General features: G+C 41.3%; 1 pseudogene; it reads right to left on the bottom strand.

The window, feature by feature from the left end:
- Nucleotides 1-234: 234 nt before the first annotated feature.
- LOC148506846 (uncharacterized) overlaps nucleotides 235-20,070 on the bottom strand; it is a 94,510-nt pseudogene continuing 74,674 nt past the window's right edge.

Below are 20,070 nucleotides of genomic sequence, written 5' to 3'. Positions count from 1 at the left end.
GTAACTCAAATCACACCTGCGAGACACCTATATAGACATAAGTCTGGTGGTAATACAATGAGGTATCTCATCTGCTTCATCTTCTGTTCATTCTTCTTCTGTGATGTATATACCATAGAGCTACATTTAGAAGCTATGATCTGCTTTACAATTCCATAACATGATTTGATAAATCATAGGAGTGACGATTATGTGGAATATGTGGCATAATAAGATCTATATCCCTTGTTCATGTTAGTTAGTTGGGCTGAGGATGCCCGAGTAGATGATTTCTTCATCCTGTATTGGGTGCTGAGTTGGATTTCTCTGTTCCAGTTTCATTTTGTTCAGCTTGGCATAGACAAGACTCTCCTGGGAAATAAGTAGAAATATATAACATTTATTCTGCGATAACCTTTCAGTTCTACTTAATGATTATTAAAGCAGAACAGAAAAAAATACTACTAATATTACTACTACTACTATACTACTACTACTACTACTACTACTACTACTACTATACTACTACTACTACTACTACTACTACTACTACTACTACTATTATACTACTACTACTACTACTACTATTATACTACTACTACTGCTAATTGGAATATGACTACTACTACTTCTATGAAATAGTAATACTACTACTATGACTAATATTACTGCTACTACTAATGATAATACTGCTATACTGCTGATACAATACTACTACATATAATACTATTAATACTGCTGCTACTACTAATACTACTACTACTACTGCTAATAGGAATATGAATACTACTGCTTCACTACTTCTATGAAGTAGTAATACTACTACTATGACTAATATTACTGCTACTACTAATTATAATACTGCTCTACTGCTGCTACTATACTACTACTACTTATTATACTATTACTACTGCTACTACTACTACTACTACTACTATTGCTACTACTACTACTACTACTACCACTACTACTGCTAATAGGAATATGCACTACTATAGGAGGAATAGGAACTACTACTACTACAATGACTAATATTACTGCTACTACTAATTAGAATACTGCTACTAATACTGCTAATAGGAACATGAATACTACTACTTCTATGAAATAGTAATACTACTACTATGACTAATATTACTGCTACTACTAATTATACTTCTGCTATACTGCTGCTACTATACTACTACTTATAATTTTACTACTACTACTACTATTATACTACTATTACTTCTACTACTACTGCTTCTACTATAACTATTACTACTACTACACTACTATTACTACTGCTGCTACTTCTATACTACTACTATTACTACTATACTACTACTATTACAACTACTACTATTACAACTACTACTACTATTACCACTATACTACTACTATTATACTACTACTATGATTCCTACTACTATTAATACTATACTACTGCTACTACTACTATACTACTAATAGGAATATGAATACTACTACTTCTATGAAGTAGTAATACTACTAATATGAAGAATATTAATAATACTGCTTCTAGTAATTATAATACTGCTATACTGCTGCTACTATACTACTACTTCTATTACAACTACTGCTACTAGTAATTTTAATACTGCTATACTGCTGCTACTACATTACTACTACTCCTATGAAGAAAACAGCTACTACTACAACTATTACTACTACTACTTTTACCACTGCTGCTACTACTGCTGGTATACTACTACTACTACTTTTATTAACTTGTACTACCATGTAAAATACTACTACTAATTAAAATACTCCTGCTACTAGTATACTACTACTAGTTAAAATACTTTTGATGCTAAACTACTAATACTACCACCACCACTATTACTGCTACTACTGATACTAATTATGATAAATGGAACAAGACTACTACTACTTCTTTGAAGTAATACTACTTCTACCACTACTACTAATGATAATGATAAGAGGAATAAGAATACTACTACTTCTATGAAGTAATATTACTAGAATGAAGAATACTGCTTACACTGGTACTTCTACTTCTTCTGCTGCTACTACTACTACTACGATGAAGAATACTGCTACTACTGCTACTACTTCTACTACTACTAGGAAGAATACTGCTACTACTACTTCTGCTACTACTACAACTATTACTACTACCACTACACTTACTGCTACTACTGCTATGACTACTTCTGCTACTACTACTACTATAACTATTACTATTACTACACCTACTGCTACTTCTACTACTTCTGCTACTACTAAACTATTACTACAACTACACCTACTGCTACTACTTCTAATACTACTACTACACATACTACTACAACTATTACTACTACAATTATTACTACTACACCAACTACTACAACTATGACTACTACACCTAGAACTACTACACCTACACTACTACACTACTACTAATGATAATGATAAGAGGAATAAGAATACTACTACTTCTATGAAGTAATATTACTAGAATGAAGAATACTGCTTACACTGGTACTTCTACTTCTTCTGCTGCTACTATTACTACTACTACTACGATGAAGATTACTGCTACTACTGCTACTACTTCTACTACTACTACTACTACTACTTCTGCTACTACTACATCTACTACTACATCTACTTCAACTACTACTACATCTATTACTATTACTTCTGCTACTACTACTCCTACTACTACTACAACTATTACTACTACACCTAGTACTACTACACTTACTTCTACTACTTCTACTACTTACTACTACAACTATTACTACTGCTACTATTACTACTACTACACCTACTACTACAACTATTACTATTACAACTTCTGCTACTACTACTACACTTACCACTGCTACTACACCTACTACTACTTCTGCTACTACTACTACATCTACTACTACACTTACTACTTCTACTACACCTACTACTACACCTACTACTACTACTTCTGCTACTACTACTACTACTACATCTACTACTACTACTTCTGCTACTACATGAACTACTTCAACTATTACTACTACTGCTACTACTACAACTACTACACCAACTACTACTACTTCTGCTACTACTACAGAAAAAAAGAGATTTGCCCCCCAGCACACTGCAGCAAAAACAATACTTGCAATGTAATTTTAATTCTTTATCATTTCATTCACACTTATTGATTTATCTTTACACATCTTTTCTTTTATACTTCACTATCACCTTTTTCCCTTTTCGTGTGATGCCCTGGGGATGGCCCTTGGCTGGAATTTTTTTGGGGTGCCTTGCTTCTCGGACATGAGCCCCTTAATGTTAGGGATGCCAGTATAGAGGAGCCTTGACGATTGGCCTGGCGCTTATTCATATATTTGCAAATGTGTGTAACTAATACCTCTAAATCTCTATTATCATGTAGGATTTAAGTATTGTTTTTGCTGCAGTGTGCGGGTGGGCAAATCTCTTTTTTTCTGTGTTCAGTGTAAACCCTGCCCTTTACAAGCACCTGTGTTATGCAATTAAGCTGATCTGAGAAACTACCATTTTTTTTGCAACTACTACTACTACACCTACTTCTAATACTACTTCTGCTACTACAACTACTACTACACCTACTACTACTACTTCTGCTATTACTACTACTATTACAACACCTATTACTACTACTACTTCTGCTACTACTACTACTACTGCTACTAGTACTACAACTATTACTACTACTACTACTACACCTACTGACACTGCTACTACTAATACTGCTACTTCTAATATTACTACTACTACTACTGCCACTACTACTACTGCTACTACTAATGATACTACTAATACTGTTGTTCCTACTACTTTTGCTACTACTATTATTGCTACCTACTGCTACTACTAATACTGCTGCTCCTACTGCTACTACTTCTGCTACTACTAATACTGCTGCAATGACTACTACTATTAAGAATACTGCTACTAGTTCTACTGCTAATACTGATTCTACTACTACTACTACTACTATTATTGCTTCTACTGCTAGTACTACTACTACTACTGTAACTATTACTACTTCTACTAAAATTACTACTGCAGCTACTACTACTGCTACTAACTGCTAATGATACTACTACTGACATTCTATTACTACTACAACTTTTGATAATAATAATAATATTAATAATAATAATAATAATATTAATATTGCAGTGTTATGTCTTTATAATACCAGCTTACGACACAGACCAAAATAGCTTTATGACAAGGATGGCAATAAAAAAAGTTGGAATGGAACTGAGACAATTTAAAGGCGATTGGACTGGAAACAATATTAATGATGATAAAGTCATAGGTTGATGAAACGTGTTGAGAGGCTAATTATACATCCATGGACTCTTCAATCTCTTTTTTACCTAAAAGATAAGCATATTGCAGTTTTTTCCTCCTTTTTATCCTTATTTATATTACTCATTGTTATGTTTTTATGTACATTTTTTATTATTGTAGGTGTCATGTTTATGAATTCAACTTTATTTTATATATTTAGCTAAGGTATATTCTTATTTGATTGTTTTAAACACGCATTCATTCACTTGTATTTATACTATTTATTTGATGCTTGTAGGTTAGATTGTAAATTATTCACTTGGCACTTTATGCTTTTACTCTTGCACTTTATGAGCTTGAGTTTATGATTTAAAAAAACTACATATGAATTACTAAGAGTTTCTCACAGATGTATTGAATTATTTAAATAGAGTGTACTAAGCACTTTTTGTCGCTCACGTTTCAACCCTTGTTTACACTGGAAACAATATTAGTTTATCTAATTGGTGGTAACTGTGACATAAGTATATATATATTTAGTGCAGTAATAAAGTTTGATTCATCCACCAATAAGTCAGATGTATAGTGTCAGGGCACGACCCTCAGTAGACCATAGTAATAATTGTACATTGTGGGACTGCACTATTCTCCTATGTTTGTACATACCACTCCTCCATGCTCCGCCTCTCCTCTCTCCTTCTCTTCATGTCCCATTACTTCACCATTGCCACCATTCACCTCATCTTCTGGTTTCTGCAATGACACAATATCTGAGTTATACATCTGTTAGAAAACTCTGTGACTTCCATCAAATAAATTAATTTACATCCTTATTACAGAAAACGATTGACTTGTTAATAATCTCTTTTAGTAATCTCTGTATGAGCCCTAATTATATGATCTGAGAATACTTCAGAAGAACTTTGTAGTATTGAATGTAAATAATTTGGCAACTACAGTGTATAGAGGCGAGTAACATACTGTAGCAGACAAAATAGCTGGAATGAGAAAAAAAAGAGTCACACAATTTATTTTAACATAATCCGCAATCAAACATTGGCATAAACGTACAACTTGCACACATTTTGTTTATGTAGAATTATATTTTGTAATATGTACTGTACATATTTCTATAATTATACATAGATATACATAGATCTGTGTGTTTGTAGGATAAGATTTATGGCCAGTAACACCCTGTTTCCATTTTGATAAATTCTTCAAGGAGACATTGGGGCTAATACTGAGTTGGATAAATATTGATCCACAAATTAAGATCTAGAAAGCTGCAGGTCAATGACTGGTGATACCTGCATTACGAGGTGTAGGCCTCACAAGATAACAAGGAAAAAGTTACAGACACTGGGGTTCATTCAGACCCGGTCGCAAGCGCTGAGCACTTGCAACCGGGTTGATGTTGCCCCACTGGGCATGCGCATGATGGAGCTGGCTCCATCGTGCACATGCGCAAGACCCGGCTAGCGACGGGCGCTCAGTCGCTAGCGGTCTTTCGCAGCAGAGCTGTCACTCACCATCGACAGCTCGCCCCATTTGGGAGGCGGGCAGGGGGCATGCCTGCCCAAATGGAGGCATTCCTGCTGGAATGCTTGCCGTTTGGGGGTGGCCTCACTGACATCATCAATGATGTCAGTGGGGAGCTTCCTGCTCATTCAGAGCAGGAAGCTCTCTGGGGCTTACGAGTGCTGAGACCCAACCTTAGGGTCTCATCATAAGCCCCGATGTCACGATGGTCTTGACCATCGCGACCATCACCCTTGTCGGTCACTAGAGCTGTGGGTGGTAACCCACAGCTTAGCGATCGACCAAGAGGCGGCACTACAAGATGCAAGCGGCCGCCCTTATTCAGAGCGGCCACTTGCATCTTACAACCGCCTCTGAATGAGGTCCTGTGTGTCTATAAAATTGTCAGTTGTCAGATATGGTGCATACACACGGTCAGATTTTCCTTCAGATCTGAACGATAATGATTTTAAAAATCGTTCAATCGTTCATATCTGAAGGAAAATATGACATATCTGACATGTTTGAACGATGAACGAAGCGCGTTCCCGATGGTCAGATAACGATATCTGACATCTGATGTTTTTGCAGTCAGTTTTGGATGATTTCAGTCAATTTAATGCAGTCAAAAATTGTTCATAGTTCAAATCATTGGTCAAATCGTTCATCAAATCATTTAGATCATTCAGATCGTTCAAATCGTTCAATCGTTCAATCATTCATCTGACAAATCTGACCGTGTGTATGCACCTATACTGTAGGAATTTTAAGCTATTTAATAAACAAAGTATTACATTAATAACAAATGATGCAAAGTTCGGAAAATTATATATATAGTAGCGTTTGCCCGCAACTTTGCTTGCGTTGATGTCTGTTATTACTCAATGGAACTAATCTTACAAAGACAGTAGCGGCATCAAATATTGTTATGTATTTTTTATATTGTAGACATTGGGCCTGATTCAGACACACTCGCAAGCGGCTGTCCGCTCGCAAGTGGGTCGATGTTGTGCACTGCGCATGACAGCGGGAACTCCGTCGTGCGCATGCGCCAGACGCGACGAGCAAAGGACTTTCCTTCGCTCGTTGTGTCTGATCAAAGGGGGCGTGCTATCGATGTTGATTGACAGCACGCCCCCTTTGGTGGGCGTGCCGGGGGCATGCCTCCCTGACGGGGGCGTTCCCAAGCGAACGCCTACCGTCAGAAGCCGGCCCACTGACATCACTAGTGATGTCAGTGGGAGTGATTTTGGCTCTGATAGAGCCAAAATCACTCCGGGCCTTGCGGTTGAAAAACTCAACCGCAGGATCCGGCTCGCAGTGGCGATGGTCGCGATGGTCAAGACCATCGCGGCCATCAAACTGCACGCTCGTATAGGCTGTGGGTGGTGACCCACAGCTATACGAGCGTCCAGGAGGACGCTCCATAATTATGGAGGGCAGCCCTCATTCAGAGCGTGCGCTCTGCTCAGAGCGTACGGCTCTGAATGAGGGCCATTGTTCACAAAATGTCTTTGTGAACAGTATTTGCAGTTTTTCCTTCAGGGAATAACACAAAACGATGTTGGGGCTATATATTCACCCTGAAGAAAAAGCCTACGTGGCCTTGAAACATTGGCAATAAATGAACGTTCTTTGATTACATGAAGTCTGTGTGAATGCCGCCTGGTCCTTTGCTATGGACACTTGTTTGCTATATATATATATATTGTATATGCTAAAGTAAAGAGTTGTTTCAAACTAGAGAACATCTGTTCAGCTTCGAGAGGAAAAACCTTGGCATTTTGTTCCTTCCTGGTGAGTGGTGTGACGGGAGCCACTATAGATGAACAATTCCTGATAAACTGCCTGTAAAAATTGCAGAATCCCAGAAATCGCTGAAGAATCCCAGAAATCGCTGAATTTCTTTCAATCCAGAAGGATGAGTCCAACTAGCAATGGCAGAGAACTTCTCAGGTCCCATCCTTATATTATTTGGAACCAGAGATAATGGGACTGATTCAGATCCACACTCAATGCCGATATTTACGCAGTTTGTGTGATTGTTAGCCATTGCACTACACATTGCAAGCCACACTACACATGTGCAGCAATTGTTTTGCGATCACACACACAAAGAATTCACTTGCAAAGTGATTGACATAACAGGTAGTCTGCATTTGGGGGAGGTAACCGGGAGTGGTTAGAGAAACTCTGTCTGATCACTTAAACACTGTTTTCAGGACATGCATAAATCAGCCACTGTGTCCTTGTCTGAGCAGGAGAGCCCTCTGCATGTCTGGAGACCCAGTGTCTGCAGAAGCTTAGACTCAGTCAGAAGGCTGATGGCTGCCTGATCTGCGTTCCATGTTTCCGGTTTTGTGTGTGAGCGGCGGATGTGAGATGCTGTCAGTGGGCGTCTCTAAGCACTGGATGGCGAGTGAGTCATTAGTATACTTTCACAATTGCCATCCATGAGATATCTCATCTGCATTGCCACCTGCTCTCACACTGACCACTAACCTCAGAGCATTTTGGATGCTTTGTGTTCCTATCAGTTTAAAGGAGCCTTAACTTACGGACAGACTGCTTTGCTAACTGCCAATTTATTACATTTATCCTGACAAAGCATAAAATATTTTTTAGCTTTATATGTGCACACAAGTTGTATTGCTATTAGACCAATATACAGTATTAGTAGAATTGCCTGTATTTTAATTTTTGCTTCCTCATGGATCCATTATGTATTGCAGAGTTTCCCAAACCCCACCATTACAGTCCAGGTTTTAAGGATATCCATGCTTTTTCGGAACTTGATGAATTACATAATTTTTCCCGTCCCCTTACTAAAGTATGGGACTGTGGAAATTATAAGGGGGATAATTGTAACCAGGCGATATCAGTGATATGTCCAGTGTTACACAGTTAATGAAAAGGCCCTGACATTTAATTTCAACAAAAGTAGGTAAAAATGTTGATGATGACCCCATAGTAATACTTGAGTAAATAATTGATTCTTACCTTAGTGCTAATCTCGCAGTATGGCATTTATTCAATCAATCCATCATCTGTAAATGAATTAAACAGTTTTATATTATCATATGTAATATTTACTTCCGAGGACACAGGCAATGGCTGCTTGCCCTGCAATTAATTATATATCGAGGGCCTGATTCAGATTTGGAAATAGAATAAAATAGAGCCAGTAACTGTGAACCTGGACAAACCATGTTGCAATACAAGGGGTACAAATTAGAGATGAGCGGGTTCGGTTTCCAGAGATCTGAACCCACCCAAATTTAGCAGAACAGAGTCGGATCCAAGCAGGCTCGGAGTTTCCCACCTGACTCGGATCTTGAAACCGAGGCAAAACAATAGAGTCTGAAATCTCGCGGTTCGCGAGCTTTCTTCTCTATGATCAATGTAGTATATAAGGGACCACACGACAGATGCCATTTCACTCCGGCTGTGGAGACTGAACAGGGAGGGTGGGTAGTGTAGGGCTGGGAGAGGTGCCGGAGCTGTCTGCTGAGTCTTGGGCTGGTGACTGCTGATCCATTCTGGGCTGGTGCTGTCAATATCCTTGAAAAAGCTACCAGGTGGTAGTGAAACGCGTTGGAGGTTCTTCCTATCAGGCACACATCTTTTGGACACTATTCAGGAACTGTATTGGAGTTTTCTCAACTTGGGACGCCATTCCCGGTTCAAGCATCACTCTTTTAGAGGTCTTTCCATGCGTTGGATGTTCGCCGGTGTGATACCATCGCTAATTTTGGGACCCTCGTTTATCTGGACATAAGCTAGTAAAATATTTCCCATTGTTGGATTTACAACTATATCCCAAGTTACCTTATGAGACATTACATCAGTGCCCATCCAGTATATTGCTGCAGCAATTGTGCCTATAGGATAATATGCATGCTTTATGAGGTTGTTATTTGGACCTCTATCTACTATCGCAGTGGATCCACATTATTACCACATACCAATTATATTTTGATATGTTTTTATTTTCATGATTGTATTGTTTTTATATTTATATTAAACTGCATCTATTATCAGCGCTGCATATTCTCTTTTCTATATTGTTATATAGGAGGCTGACTACCTCCCCTTTTTGCAGCTGCTGGGAAAACTTCTCACCACAGCGCCCTATTTACTATCTTTATAGTTCTATTCTTGCTGTCACTATGCTGTCTGCTGTGTCCATCTGGGCTGTCTGTGCTGTCTGCTGTGTCCTGGGCTTTTGCTGCTGATCCATTCTGGGCTGGTGCTTTGCTGTCTGCTCTGTCCTGGTCTTTTGCTGCTGATCCATTCTGGGCTGGTGCTTTGCTGTCTGCTGTGTCCATCTGGGCTGGTGCAGAACTGCAGATACATATGGGCTGGTGCTGTGTCCATCTGGACCCAAGTTCTGGACTCAAAAAAAAAAAAATATATAGTAAAAAAAAAATCAATGTATTTTATATTTTCCTGTGTGTGTGTGTGTGTGTGCATGCATATTAGGCTTAACCGCTGTACCACACAAGATCCAGCCAGCAACACAAGTTGCAAGCTAGTGTTGCCTGACTCCAGTCGTGATCAATCTGTGCTCTGGGCCCAAGTTCTGGAGCATAAAAAAAATTAAAATCAATTGTCTTTTTTTCTAATAATTGTCTGTGTGTCTGTGCTTGTTAGGCTTAGCGGCACAAGATCTAGCAAGTCGGGAACGCAAGCTAGTGCTGCCCGACTCCAGTTGTGATCAATCTGTGCTCTGGGCCCAAGTTCTGGAGCATAAAAAAATTTAAATCAATTGTCTTTTTTCTAATAATTGTCTGTGTGTCTGTGCGTGTTAGGCTTAGCCACACAAGATTTAGCAAGTTGGCAACGCAAGCTTGTGCTGCCCGACTCCAGTGCTGCCCGACTCCAGTCATGATCAATCTGTGCTCTGGGCGCAAGTTCTAGAGCATAAAAAAATTAAAATCAATTGTCTTTTTTTCGCTAATATTTTTGTGTGTGTGCACGACTGCACATGTGTGAATTTTGTAACCGAACCTTGGCTACACTATTGGTGCTTGTGACACTGCTTCAAGACCACAGAAAATATGGAGGGCTGTCACATGACAGGAGAGCAAGGCCAAGAACCACATGTTGTAGCTGCCGCCAGCAGTGCAAGGCCGTCAACTTCCTTGTCCTCTATGAAGGCCATGCCCCAGGGCTTGTCACAAAATTGATATGGTAAAGCTACTTGTACTGAATTTAAGATTAAAAAGTTGAAAGGAGATTTGCCTTTAGATAAACAAAAAATGGGCAATATGCCCTTCACTACACGAAGTGGCAAGGAAAGGATAAGGCATTGGCCTTTCTTTAGGAAGACTGCTGATTCTGATAGCCCTTCGGAAAAAACAACTGTGCCCTTAGAAATCGAAATCACAAATCCCCGAGGAGAGTGCAAGTGTATCCACGGTTGCCATGTGTGAGCCAGACCTAAATACTAGTGTACTGGATGATATCCTTCAAGTTCCAACATTTGTGTGCCCTCTGTAAATGTGGGGAAGGGCAGTCAACATCTTGAAGACGTAGGGGTATATTTACTAAGGTGCGGGTTTTCAGAAGTGGTTTTGTTGCCCATAGCAACCAATCAGATTCTAGCTTTTACCTTCTAGAAGGTGCTAGATAGATGTTAAGTAGAATCTGATTGGTTGCTATGGGCAACAAAACCACTTCTAAAAACCTGCACCTTAGTAAATATACCCCGTAGTCATTGAGGATGCTTCTGTGGATTTGCACATGGAGAAGGAGGATATTTTGGTAGTTGAAGGTGCTAACGATGATGAGGATGTTGATGATGAAGATTTTGGTGATGAGGATGTTGATGCCGAGGATGTCCTTTGTGTAAGTAAGGCAACAGCTGTTGAACATAGATTGAAAAAGCCAAAGCCCATTGTTGTCATGCCGGGACAAAAGACAAAAAAATCTGCTTCTCACGTGTGGAATTTTTTCCATCCTGATCCGGACAACAGTTGTCAAGCCATATGTGCCCGTTGCCATACAATAGTGAGTAGAGGGAGGGACCTAAACCACCTAGGAACCTCCTCCTTGTTACGTCACTTGGAGCGCATTCATCAAATATCAAAGTGTACGTCGCCAAGTTCCAAAACTCACCTACCTGCTCCCTCTCTGTGAGATCCAAGCGCCTTCAATCTACAACACCAACACCTGCATCATCAACATCCTCATTCATCATCGGGAGTAGTCCTGCTGCATCCAATGTTGGTATTCAAAGCATGATTGACTCCTCTCCTATCCGTGATTCCTCAGAAGGATCCTTGATGACTATGCCTGTTGCTGCTGCTGTTGCTGTCAGTGGATCTTCATCCCAGAAGGGGACCAGGAGGAAGAATAATTGTAGCGTATCCTCCAAAAAACAAATTAACTGTCAAACAATCGTTTGCAAGGGCAAACAAGTATGACAGCAATCACCCATTTGCACAACAGATTACTGACGCCATAACAGCTATGCTGGTATTAGATGTGCGTCCAGTATCCGCCATTACTGCCGGGGGTTTTCAACAGTTAATTAAGGTCCTGTGTCCTCGCTAGCAGATCCCTTCTAGATTCCACTTTGCTAGAACAGCAATTTCAAGTCTGTACAAGGACATTTGAAAAAAACCTTATTAATCTCCTCAGAAATGCTGTTGTACCCACTTTCCACTTGACCACTGATATGTGGACAAGTGGGACAGGGCAAACTAAGGATTACATGACTGTGACAGCCCACTGGGTAGGTGTATTGCCTACAGCAGCAACAGCAGCAGCAGCAACATCTACCAAAAGACAGCTGATACAAAGGCAGGCTACTCTTTGTATAACTGATTTCACTAAGAGGCATACCACTGAGAACCTCAGGGAAATCATTGCTAAATGGCTTACCCCACTTGGACTCTCCTCGGGATTTGTGATTTTGGACAGTGCCAACAATATTGTGGGAACATTACATGTGGGCGAATTCCAAAACGTCCCATGTTTTGCTCACACAATTAATTTGGTGGTGCAACATTTTTTAAAAACTGAGACGGTCGTGCAGGAGATGCTCTCGGTGGCCCGCAAAATATCCGGACATTTTAGACATTCGGCGACCACTTGTAGAAGAATGCATGACCAGCGGGTACTGTTAAATTTGCCCTTCCATCAGCTGAAGCAAGAAGTAGTAACTCGGTGGAATTCTACCCTCTATATGCTTCAGCGGATGGAGGAATAGCAAAAGGCCATCCAGGCCTATACAATGGACTATGACATAGGCCATGGAGGGGGAATGCACCGTACTCAAGTGCAGTGGGGAATAATTTCTGTGTTGTGCAAGGTTCTCAAACCCTTTGAACTTGCCACATGTGAAGTTAGTTCAGACACTGCCAGCTTGAGTCAGGTCATTCCACTCATCAGACTTTTGCAAAAACAGCTGGAGAAATTGAAGGAGCAGGTGAAACGAAGTGATTGCACAAAGTATGTCGGACTGGTGGATCAAGCTCTTGATTCACTTCACCAGGATCCAAGAATCGTCAATCTATTGAAATCTGAAAAATATATTTTGGCAACAATACTGGATCCTAGGTTTAAGTCCTACCTGGTGAGTTTTTTCCCAACAGACAAAAATCGAAAACTGTGCAAAGAGATGTTGGTAAAAAAATTGTCAGCTGCAGCCGCACGTGAAACACCATCATCTCCTCCTTCAGTTTCTGCAGCTGCCAGGAAATGACTCAATTTTCCTTACAGAATGCCTGCTGGTCATGCAGATCGTTCACCAAATAAAATAACATCTGGTCGGGCCTGAGAGAACTGCCTACTAGTGACATGTTTTCTACCGTGACTATGAGAGATATGGTCTCCATTCACAGAATGGTGGAGGACTATTTCAGAGATAACATCCTAATAGGCATGTCAGACAGTCCCTTTTAGTATTGGCAAGAAAAAGAGGCAATTTAGAGGCCCATACACAAACTGGCTCTGCATTACTTAAGTTGCCCACCCTCAAGTGTGTACTCTGAAAGAGTTTTCAGTGCAGCTGGCAACCTTGTCAGTGATTGGCATAGGAGGTTACTTCCTCAAATGTGGAAAAGATGATGTTCATTAAAATGAATTACAAATTCCACGAGGAAGACCTCTACCAACAATTACATAAAAAAATTACAGAGGCTCCTATGCCCTATTCCAGTGGGGATGAATTAATATTGTGTGTAGAAGAGGATGTACACACTGATGGGGATGATGAGGATGAGGATGATGACAACTTGTAATGTAAAGCCAGTTTGTGTATGGGATCATTTTCATTTCCTTGTCCAATGCACATTGGCAGCTTGTTTTATGGGGGTCTAAACAAAACAATCATTTCAGCCACAATTGGCAGTCCTAGTCACTTAAATTATTGGTTTGTTAAACTGTCCTGTTTCGTATACAACATAAGGGTGGGTGGGAGGGCCCAAGGACTATTCCATCTTGCACCTTTTTCCATTCCATTATGTGCTGATTGGGGCATTGCTGCCTGACGTTTTAAATTAATGTTATGGATGGTTTAGGAACCAATTAATTATTTTTAAATTAATTTATTATCAATTTAACAGCCAGGGGCTTTACCAATGAATTGTTTTTTATTAATTATTCAGCCCAGGACTGCACCAATGAATTGTGTTTTAATTAATTTATTATCAATTTTACGGCGAGAGGCTGCACCAATGAATTGTTTTTAATTCATTTATTATCAATTTTACAGCCAGGGGCTGCACCAACTATCAACTATCAATTGTTCAATCCTCAAGGGTATCCCAACCATCATCTTTGCATAGTCCTCAACTCTATTAATAATTATATCGATCAGTTTTGAGCCAGCAAGCTGGATGCAACCTTTTGGCCCTATAACTAGATGAAAAAAATCAATATTGTTAGCAGTGAGGTGGTCAAAATTGACTGGAAACAAGGGGGAAATAAATGTTATTGAGGTTAAGAATACTGTAGGAACAAAAAAAGGCCCATTTTAAGTTATTTTAGCTGTTTTTGTGATTTTTTAAGAAAAAATCCAGAACCAAAACCAAAACACGAAAACAAAATACGGAGGTGAGGTTTTGGCAAAACCAATCCAGATCCAAAACCAGGGGAGATCCAGAACCAAAACCAAAACACGGGGGTCGGCGCACATCTCTAATACAAATGCATACATTATTTTTGCATGCAGGGTAAATACTGGCTGCTTTTGCATGTAGCCCACAAATACTGCACAGCTTTATTGTTACACTGCAGTTTAGTTGTCAGTTTGGACACACCCCTCCTTAATCTAAAGTCTCTCTGCCCTTCTTACATCTACCCCACCTGCAGCGCAGCATGGTGTTACCCAGGTGCACATTTACTTGTTATACAGTCAGGTCCATAAATATTGGGACATTGACAGAATTTTCAGATTTTGGCCTCTATTCACCACCACAATGGTTTTGAAAGGCACATATTCAAACTGTTGTAATTCCTACACCGTTCACCCGATTTGGATGTAATTACCCTCAAATTAAATCTGAAAGTCTGCAGTTAAAGCACATCTTGTTTGTTTCATTTCAAAACCATTGTGGTGGTGAATAGAGGCCAAAATCTGAAAATTCTGTCAATGTCCCAATATTTATGGACCTGACTGTAAATCACTCTAATCCCAACTCTGCATCAGGTCCTGAGAGTAGAGATGAGGAACATTTGCAAAACTGTACAGTAACATATTCGCCTCATTGCTAGTTTGCTCATGGAATGTGTCATGTTTCACTGTTGGAATTTACCATTGAGTGTTGAGTAAAACAACATTGTATCACACGCACATCGCCCTCTGCCAGGCAGCCTGTTCCATCTTTAAACTCTGGGCCTGATTCAGAGCCGGACGCTATTTGTGGATGCTCGTTCAGAAAAAGGGGCCAGATATTTAAATTACGGTCTGTGGATGCCTCTATGTCTGAACGAGCATCCGAAACATGCGCTCGCTATTTTGTAAAGACGCCCCTTGGCCGTTCGCATCATACGTCATCTCCGCTATTTATTAAATTAATCGAGTACATCGAAAGGTGTCTGAACTGCTCACAGTGCTTATGGTAGGTTTTACTTCCCGCAATCACTGCGAGCAGTTCAGGCTAAAAGACAACCAAGTGACGTGGTCGATGACGCTGCTTTGTTAATTATGCACACCCATTAAACGCCCGATTTGACCATTTGGCACGCCTGCGTTCGGATCTCCACTCCCCGTTTTCAAGCATCTTCCCCTGTTACCACCCACAAACGCCTCATTCCGTCACTCAAATTAGCAGGCCCTCGCTGTTTTACGAGCGCACGATTTCCGACCGCACTGACTGGTTGACGCATGCGCATTACGACCCATACGCATGCGCAGATCTGCGTACATCGCTCGGAGCGAATGAGCGGCCGCTTACGAGCGGCTCTGAATCAGGCCCTCTGTTTGAGCAAAACTTCCCCACAGCTTTACACATCTCTGAGAGGAACAAGACTGTGTCTGAGTCACAAACAACTTTTCAAATTTACAGTACACGCAATTCAGTGATCCCTATGGATGTCTGTATTTAATTTGTGGCCACTAAACTGTAGTGGGTGGGATTCAGGGTGGCAACTGGGTGGCAACAAAGCAAATGCACATATTAGAATGGTCTTTTGTTTGCGTTGGGGTATGCCATGGGAGTGTTCAGGGGTGTAGAAAGGCCGGCCGGGCCCAGGTGAAGGTGGTGTGTCCTAATCGCGGGAGGCATGACCACACCCCCTTAGGATTTTTTGTTTAAGCCCAGCGCAATGCCAGGGGGGGCACGATCACTGTGATTGCTCCCACCCACAGGCATAGGGGACTCTTGCGGCTCAGCCGCGAGCAGTCTCCCACTGCAGCCTAGCACACAGCAGCATGTGCTGAACTGCTGTGATTTAAGAGGGATGGGGTGGCACCGTGCCCCTCCAACAGCCAGATCCAGGTGATTAGTACCGGCTCCCCCTCCCCTCTCTGTGCCCCTGGGTGTGCCATCAGTGATGTGTCCCACTGTATCTTTAGTAGTGCGTACACACAGAAATATCGATCCCCTACACCTAGTATGCGGTAGGTGTAAGTGCCGATAGCGATGATGGACACATCAGTGGGGCAGTGTGATCACAGAGATTCATGTGACTAAGGATAGGAGCGTATAGTTTCATTAGCATATCATCATCATGGATGCACCCTCCTTTAAAATAGTAGTCTCCTCTTTCAATCTATGGAGTTGATGTATCACACAATAAAACGGGTGGAGAAGTGACCAGTGCATAATTTATCCATAGCAACCAATCAGCTTCTACCTACCATTTTATAAAATGTACTGGATACATTGGGTGTGCAAGTTCAGTACTAAGCACTAGTGGTGATGGAGCGGGCAGGGGGGGGGATCGGGTGTGTGAGCACTGCACTAAGCATATTAGATGTGATAGACTGGGCTGTGGGGGAGTGAGGTGTACTAGTGCAGTGCTAAGCAGGTGATGGAGCAGGTAGTAAGGGGAGTGTGGGTGAGTCAGGTGTGCGAGAGCGCTGTACTAAGCATATTAGATGTGATCGAGCAGGCAGCGCGGGGGTGGGGCGGGTGTAGTACTAAGTAGGTGATGGAACGAGGATCACTTTTGAGATTTTTATCATAATGAATAGACACCAATATCTCTTTGCACACGGATGTTTGAAATATCAGAGCTCCCTCTTTAAAATAATAAGGATCCATAGCAGCTATTGTGTGGATTTATATATATCTTTAAATCATCAAAATTCTTAGAATTTCAAGCTTATGCGTGCGTTTTCTCAGCTTCTACAGTAACTGCCCGCTTGTGGTTTCCTTAGTGTGGGCGAGTCAGGAAGAGTACATGTGTGTGTGAGTTATATTTACCTTTATCAGGCTGATCGGTGATGTCCATCTGCAGGTCAGAACCACTGTAGGATGATAAAGAGATAACTGTGATGTTAAATTATAGCAAGATAAGGGTAAAAGAGGAAGCGATTCTTTAGCTACAGTGTTTGACAGATACAAGCAGTCTCCTCTGGTTTGGTTAATAGAACCAGTGGCGTATCTATAATGGGTGCAGGGTGTGCGAGGTACATAGGCCCCTTGGTCCAAGGAGGCAAACACTGCACAGCCTGCATCCATATATAATACCTAAGTATTCAGAGTGGGTTGGGTACGGGCAGAGCCATAACTAGACTTTTTGGTGACCTGTGCCAGAGACAGCACTGGTGCCACCCCTGATTTTTTAAAGAGGGACATAAGAGAGTGCACCTAAAAAAGGGCCAAGGCCTCATGGGGAAGGGCCAGGGAAGAGATAGGAGAGACCAGGAGATGCTGGGGATCAAAGAAGAGGAGGCTACAAGTGAGAATGATAATAAACAGGAAAAATGATAGGCCCAAATTGCGCCCCCTGCCCTGCCTTGCCTTGCCCTGTGCCATGGCACTGGTCACACTACCCTAGTTACGGCCCTGGGTACAGGATGCTGGGCAGTCAGAATGCCAATGCCGGCATCCCAACAGGGTTAGGATACTGACACTTGTCCTAGTATCCCAACTCTCCCTCCCTCCCTACCCCTAACCCTCCTTTCCCAGTACTTTAACCTAAACTCCCGTTAGTGGCTAAACTTAACATCCCCCACCCCGCACCCTATACCTAACCCCCCTCTAGTGCCTTTTCCTTAACCCTAACGCTAAACCTCCCCCTAACCCCGCTACTTAACTTCAGGATTCTGACAGATGTTGGGATTCTGGTGCCTGCATCCTGACTGTCAGGATTTTGACCGGATCCCTTTGGAGTCCTGTGTCGGCACTGCACAAATGACTGGGACAATCGAGTTGTGGCCATTTTCCCAGAGATTTGTGCATGTGTAGTAGTGAATTCCTGCGTGCAGTGCCAGGGGCTACTCATCTGTGCTGCCCGAGAGAGAGGAGGGGGCCTGCACAGCAACTGCACATTGGCCCCTTCTCTCTTAAGCCGTCCCTGCATAGACCTGGATATTGGACCAATACTTTATTCAGTTCTGTTTCAAACTTTAAAATATCATTTAAAAATCCCCTCTGAGGATGAAGAATTTGTAGTTTTCTTATTTATTTTGGCATTTTAAATATGTAATTTTAAACTAATATTTCAGTAATTACACATAGAGTATAAAATGGTCCCTCTATAAACATAATAATTCCTTTGTTTCATTTTAAAAGTTTTTTTGATTCAGTCATCTGTGCTATTTCTGTCATTGGGTCTGATGCTACATTGCACAATTATTGGGGCAACCAGCGTTCCCAGAAATGGGGGCGTGTCCACCCATTTTCTGGGAGTGGCAAAATGGGGCGGGCACACTTCCTGGCCTCACAAGCCGACCAGCCTGAGTAAGCTGAGGCTTACTCAGCTGGCCTGCGGCCCTGAGCTGTCCACCATTGCGACCATCGACCACCAATGGTCGTGATGGTGAATCCAGCCTGCGACCTCCGTCGCTGGGATTGCAAATGCAACAGGGTTGTGATACACCTCCTGCTGCATTTGCATATTAGCAAGGATGGAATTGCAAAGCTGCCTGCGTGCAGCTTTGCAATTGCGATTCTTGTTCAACCAGGCCCATTGTCAGATAGAGCGCTATAGAGTTAGATTGAGTTGTACAGTAGATGGTAATGGCAGAGACAAGGAGCGAGATGGCTGGCTGCCTTATTGCTGTGTATCTGTACTTACCGGCTTCTTTTTTTCTTACACAGCACACCTGAAAGTATTAAACAGAATTTGTTTATTACACTCACACTTCTGTGTAATCCCCCACGTCAGCATCTCAAAATAATATTGTAACTAAAGGGAGATCCTAAGATCTGGCTGAAGTCTTTCCTGTGGGTCAGCATGGTCAGGTCTCCTGTAATATTTACCTATTGTAATATCAACATCCCACTTATTACCTAACAATAAAGTCTTCTGCCCCATCAGATCCCACCCTGATTAGAAATAGCATATTACAGATGACAATGTTTGTTCTTCAATAAAGAGAATGTGAATTAACTCGAGAATTATAGTGCAATGGCTCAAATGTCCTAGGCTCAGATTTGCTGGTCCCGGTGCAATATCGGCACTATAGCTACTAGATATAAGGTAATACCAGGTTGCTTTTGTCTTAAAACTAATGGCTACTTTAAATCTAGTGACAATGGGCATTATTCAGAGACGGACAAAAATGCCATCACAACTGTGATCTCTCACGGATCGCAATTGCGAAAATATGCCAATGAATCACTTGCCACTCAGTGCTTAGAGACACCCACTGAAAGCATCTCCCATCTGCCACTC

The sequence above is a fragment of the Taudactylus pleione genome, unplaced genomic scaffold (assembly GCF_031769625.1).
Source record: "Taudactylus pleione unplaced genomic scaffold, aTauple2 ptg000393l, whole genome shotgun sequence".
NCBI classification, from domain to species: Eukaryota; Metazoa; Chordata; class Amphibia; order Anura; family Myobatrachidae; genus Taudactylus; species Taudactylus pleione.
The sequence above is the reverse complement of the archived record's forward strand: the minus strand, read 5'-3'. Positions and strand labels throughout refer to the sequence as shown.